Source organism: Dipodomys ordii, unplaced genomic scaffold (assembly GCF_000151885.1).
Source record: "Dipodomys ordii isolate 6190 unplaced genomic scaffold, Dord_2.0 Scaffold7, whole genome shotgun sequence".
NCBI classification, from domain to species: Eukaryota; Metazoa; Chordata; class Mammalia; order Rodentia; family Heteromyidae; genus Dipodomys; species Dipodomys ordii.
Window position 1 is genome coordinate 4,428,473 of NW_012267223.1, and position 6,488 is coordinate 4,434,960.

The window sequence follows — 6,488 nt, forward strand, 5'->3', positions numbered from 1 at the left end:
TCTGTGCTGTAGCATGCATATGTTTGGCCTGAGTGTGTGTGAAATTGGGCCACTAGAGTGTGGGTCGATCCAGAACTTTCTAGGAAGCTGGTGGGCAGGGGTGTAGTCTCTGAAGTTTTTCTCTTCTCTCTCTGTCTCAGTACCTGCAGCTTTTAAGTGTGTGTGTGCACACGTGCACACGTCCACAGAGGGCCCCATCGCTTGGTCTGGGGCCTATTTTGAGATTCTTCCTCCTGCCTGTTATCTGCTTATAGGACCCCAGTTCCCACAGATCTGGAAGGTCACAACTCCTGGACAAGCTGTGTGCAGGTGGCTCACGCCTGTCATCCTAGCTACTTAGAAGCTTGAGATCTGAGGATGGTGGTTCAAAGCCAGCCCAGGCAGGAAAATTCATGAGACTCTGATCTCCAAGGAGCCACCAGAAAACCGGAAGTGGAGCTGTGGCTCACAGTGTAGAGCGCTGGCCTTGAGCTGAAAGAGCTCAGAGACAGCAGGCACCAGGCCCTGAGTTCAAGCCCCAGGACTGACAAAACATAACAAAACAAAAACTCCTGGACACCCTACCTCTCTCACCCCCTAGCCTTCATTATATGAATTGGGGTCCCAGGAAGCCCCTCCTCCTTTCTCTGAGTGGCTAGCTTTTGGGGGACTCTACTCCTGAGGAAGGGTAGGCAGTGGGAGAAATGGGCTCCGAAGTTAAGAGAAGGAGTGGGGACCGATCTACATTTGGGGGCCCCCAGGTTACCGAGGGCTGGATGGGTTCTTCCCTGGGGTCGGGGTTGTGTGGCTGAAGACACAGTCCTGCTACGCCGCACTGGGAAGATGAACTTTCCTCCAAGCCTCCACGTTTCTACCTGCCAGTGGGGAGAATCTCGCTCCGATCACAGGCCAGGGTGAGGATGAAAGTAACGCACGGAGCTCAGGGCCTGACCCCCAGCGGGGTGGACAGGAATCTGGAGATAGGGAGAGCTCGTGGTCATCGGCCAAGCCTGGGTATTTTGGAGCTGGTGGCAGAGAGCTGACGCACTGGGTAGCACCCAAATCCCCATTCTCAGCCACCACACTTCTGTGTCAGAGCTGGAGGATAGAGCGGGGGGGGGGCGCTGTCACAACTCCAAGACCCTGTCCTGTACACCTGTGCACACACGCACACAGCCACCCATGTACGTACGCACTCATGTATGCAAAAGAGAGAGAGAGAGAGAACGTACATAGTGTCTTCTTGCTGGAAAAGAAGCCCTTGATTGTTATCATAATCAATACCAACATATATGTTGGACTTAAACTGTGTCAACAGAACAGTAGCACAAGGAGCCGCATTATTGGTAACAGTTTTGACCTTGATCGTGTGCCTGTAACCGTGGTAACTCTATTTCCCTGCTCTCTTCAGGGTTGAGGCTCAGCGAGGTTACACCACATACCTAAAGTCACACAGCAAGGATTGGAACCTGACTGTGTCTGAGTCCAGAGCCTAGCTATCGGTACTGTTCTTGGTTTGCCTTCCCACTGCAAGAATTGCAGCCTTGGCCCTGGCCCTGGCTCTGCCAGACCCAGGTAGTGCTAGTACTGGATCCTAAACTCAGGGCCGGGTAGGACTGTCCCTTAGTTTTTCACCGAAGGATAATGTTCTTCTGCTTGAGCCAAAGCTCTACATCTGGCATTTTGGTGGTTAGAGATAAGAGTCTCACTGGCTTTCCTGCCCAGGCTGTCTTTGAACCGCAATCCTCAGACCTCAGCCTCCTGAGTAGCTAGGATTACACCCAGCGAGCCACCAGCGCCTGGCTTCTAACGCTGGATTTCAGGATCCTAACTTGGAGATGTACCCTCAGTCTCAGTTTCCTTCTTTGCAAAGTGGAGAGGGCAGGCATGAAGCCTCAAGCAGAGCCCCGCCAGCTCCAACCCTGCCCCTTCCCTCCCCCCTTCTCCCCCCTCTCCCCACCATGGCCCCTCCGGCCATCACTCACCTGGCTTGGCCCCTGCAGAATGTTACAGCCTGGAGAGGCCGGCTGGGGGCTGAGGGCAGCCGTGCCAGCCGGAGGTGGACGGTCCTTGGAGGACACTGGGATGCCCCTGCGCTGCTGGGGCCGCAGAGTGTCCCAGAGTGCCAGCCCCCTCTCAGCCAGCTGCGATCTGAGAGCCACAGGCTGGGCCACCAGCTCTGGGCTCTCCTAGCCACACCCCTGTGAATAATGCAGTTGCCTGGGGAGCTGCTGCCTCATTGGGCCTTTGGTGAGTTGGGAGGGGGGGCAAGCGGGAGCAGATAAGGAAGGGATTGAGACCCCGGCAGCCTGGCTTAGTGCATAGAAACGGTTCACCTGCTGGCTGGAGGTACCTCCGCACTCGTGTGTCCTTCCTAGCTTTGTACCAGCCCTCCACGCCTCCCAGGGTCCTGGCTTCCCCCCACCCACCCCCATCCCCTAGGCCAGGGCAGGCTCAGGCCTACCCGAGCCCAGCCACAACAGTAATTAACCCCATGAATCCTAGCTCATAAAGCTGTGAATCACAGGGAGAAGGGTCATGCTGCTGTCCCAGGAAGGCGAGCTCCGCAGGACCCCGCAGGGCAAATCCCACATTGCATCATCTGCCCTGTCCAGCCATGGCCTGGGCGGCCAAGCTCAGCCAGTTGTTGGGCCTTGGTAGACAGTATCACCTCCCCTAAAGGTCCTTCGGGAAGGGCTTGCGGAACTTGAGTTCAGACCATGTTTTCTTCATCATTTAAACACACAGCAAACAAAAAACAAAACCTTTGCTGGCCATAATGAATCATTCCTGTAATCCTGCCTACTTAGGAGGCAGAGGTTAGGGGTTCTCAGTTCTAGAATAGCATGGGCCAAAAAAAAAAAAAAGTATGCAAGACTCAATCTCAATCAATAGCTAGGTACGGTGATGCACACCTGCCGTCCTGGCCACAGATAGGAGGCTTGCTGTCCAGGCAGGTCTGCCAGTAAGTGCCCAGGCCCGAGTTAAAACCACAGCACCCCCCTAATGTCTCAGATCCCTTCATTTCTCAGTCTCCATGTGTTTGTGTGTTTCTTTATTCATGAATGTCTGCCAAACACCACGGTGTTGCCAGGCACTGTGAGGCACCAGAGGACCCCAAACAGGGAAGATTTGCATATTCTCTCCGTCTGTCTGTCTGTCTGTCTGTCTGTCTCTCTGTCTGTCTGAGTTCAAGCCCTCGGTGCTGTGCCTTAGCTCATTCTCTTATTCACTCAAGGCTGGCACTTTACCACTTGAGCCACAGCTCCACGTCTGCCTTTTTCTTGGTGGTTAATTGAGTCTCACAGCCTTTCCTGCCCCGGCTGGCGTTGAGCTGTGATCCTCGGATCTCCGCCTCCCGAGCGGCTAGGATGACTCTGCCAGGAGCCCGTCCCTCTGCTCCAGGCAGCCTGTTCTCCGGCCGCACACATGGATGGCCGGGCGAATGCAGGTGTGTGTGTGGGAACAGATGGGCAGTTATAGCGGGGCCTCCTGGAAGCAGGAGGAAGGCGTGGGCAGGGTCCTGGCCCTCAGCAAGTCCTCCGCGCTGCCAGAGAGATGCAGGCTTTGCCACCATCCTGCCCCTGCCCCCTGGCATACAGGAAGGCTCTGTTTCCACAGCTGCATGTGGATGAGCTGGGAGGGGGCAGGGGAGCTTCCCCCGCTCTTCCTTCCCCTGCTGTGTGGATTAGAGATGGGGTTACCCCAAGATGGATAGGGCCCGATCACCCTGTCACCACTCAGAGAAGGGTCATCTGATCCATACTGCACTGTGACGCTGAGACACCGGGGATGTTTGTTGTAGCCACTGGCATTACTTATCCTGACTAATACAGGCAGTCAACACAAACACAGGGAGGGGCTGCTATGGCTGGATTGCAGGGTCAGAGAGAGGCCTGATCGCCAAGTAGCATTGCCCACCACTGGCAGAGGCTGAGGTCAGCAAGCCAGAATGCCTGGCACAGAGCAGATGTTCAATAAAGCGGGTTGCATAAGCAAAATACACAGGAACACTGGAAGAGCTTCGAAGTGCTGACTGAAGTCCCAGAAGCCCGGAGGATGAGTGAGGGAGAGGCAGCTAGGAGTACAAACAATGAGCCTGGAAATTGATACCTAGAGGTAAGAAAGGGCAGGCCCTGACCACGGGAGGGCAGAGGTCGGAGAGCGGTCGCCGGTCGCACAGAGCTGAGCTGGGAGACTGCAACGAACAACTGGCAACTACAGCCCCAGGTGTAAAGGGTGTGTATTTGATCAAATATCCGTGGCAGGGATGATAGCTTCAGAGAGATGTCCAAAGTGGGATGCGCCCAGGAATCAAACAACAAGGCTGGCCAGGTACCTGTGGCTCCCGCCTGTAATCCTAGCTGCTCAGGAAGGTGAGCTCTGAGGACTGGGGTTCAAAACCAGCCTGGGTAGGAAAGTCTATGAGACTCTTCCTCCAGTTAAGCCAGAAGTGGAGCTGTGGCTGCTCAGGGATGGCGCTCACGCCCTGAGTTCAAACCCTAGGATGGGCAAAAAAAGAAAAAAAAAAAAAGCTATTTTTCTTTCCTTTCGTGCTAGTACTGGGACTTGAACTCAGGGCCTGAGTGTTCCTATTTAGTTGGTTTGCTCAAGGCTAGTGTTCTACTACTTGAGCCCCAGCTTCACTTCTGGCTTTTTTTAGTGATTTAATTGGAGGTAAGAGTCTCACAGACTTTGCTATCTGGACTGCGTTTGAACCATGGCTCTCAGATCTCATGCTCCTGGATAGCTAGGATTACAGGAGTGAGCCACCAGCTCCAAGCATAACAAAGCTCTTATTGATATTTGTCTCACCCCTTTAAATGACTGGTTTTCAGTATACATAATAGGGAGGTTCAGAGAGGTTGAGTAATTCCTCCAAGGACACACAGCTAGTGATACTGGCCGTGTTCTTCACGTATGTGGAGTCTCACGTAAACAAGTAAGGGGTTGGGTGAGGACGGAAGTGGGGCTGTGGGGGAAAGGGGGAATGGGGTGCCTCCAGATTTGGCTGTCTCTGGTAGTAGCTGGCCAGTAGCTCATTGTGAGCAGTGTGGAGGAACCTGCCCAGACCTGCTCCTGGGCCCTCTAGGCTCCTTTGTGTGGGGAATCAAAACAGCCTAGATGGATGGAGGCCAACCCCACCTCCAAGCCTCTCCCCCCACAGGCCTGAGCAGTTCATCCCCCCCTCCTTTGTGAACAGGGGAGGGGGGAGTGATGTGATGGGGGAGAGGAGTCTCCCAGACGTTGGTGGCAGCTGTCAGGACAATGTGTCCTTGGCCATGGGCACTTGCTCTGCCGCCGGCCCCGTGGCCAGGGGGAACCTGTGAGCCCGCTTTCTTGTGCTCCTCCTAGCTCTGCTCACAGCCCACGCCTGTGCTCCATGCTGCCAACCGAGTCACCGGGAACAAAATGCGTGCGTGCTCAGAACTGGTCTCAGCCCTTGTAATTTCCTTAGAACACTGCCTGGTAAAGAAATCCTACTTTTTATGGCCGGGAGGGTGGCTCATTGGTAGAATTCTTGCCTTGCATGCGTGAGGCCCAGGGTTCGGTTCCTCAGTATCACATAAGCAGAAAAAGCCAGAAGTGGCACTGTGGCTCAAGTGGTACAGTGCTGGCCTTGAGCTGAAGAGCTGAGGGACAGAGCCCAGGCCCAGAGTTCAGGACCCATGACCAAAGAAAAGAAGAAATCTTATTTTTCATATAAATCTGAGGGAGAGGCCTGAGAGAACCCCAGGAAAATAATCATTATTCTCATCCCTCTCCCCGGCCCTTCCTCCCCCCCCCCTCTCTCACACACACACTCAGTTTCCCTTCCCAATGGTCTCCTGCTGAGAATGCTCCCCCTCCCCCGCCAGCATGCCAGGTGTTCGGGATTCTGTGTGCTGGTACTGGAGCTTGAACTCAAGGGACTCATGTTCTCTCCTGGCTGGTGTTCTACCACCTGAACCACATCTCCACTTTGGGCTTTTTGCTGGTTCATCAGAGACAAGAGTCTCACAGTCTCCAAGCCTCACAGACTTGGAGATAAAGAGTCCTACAGAGGCTGGAACCTGCAGCCTCAGGTCTCCTGAGAAGCTAGGACTCCAGCTGGGAGCCACCGGTTGCTGGCTCAGAAACGGTGGCTTCTGTCCATCGTCTCTTCCCAAGTAGTACTGGACCCCAGAGCCCCGTCCCCACGGCTGCCTTCTGCTAAGGCCACACTGGAGGGGAGGGTCCCCAAGCATTGGGGAGGGTGGTGGTGACCCCAAGACCCTGCTTGAACCCAAGGGGCAGAGCCAGGAAGGTCCCTTGAAGAGAGGCGGGAAGGACCAATGCCCCGGACCCCAGATGCTCTTGTGAGAAGGACTCAGAGCCGGGGGATCAGCTGAGGGCAGAGGAGAGGAGGGGGAGGAAGACCTTGGGGGCCTGTCCCCTGGAGGGGGGTGTCTCTGATCTCCCCCCCACGCCTCTTCCTGTTCCCCAGCGTGGCCTCCGCTGGTTTGGGTGCGCCCTGCCTCCCGCCGCTC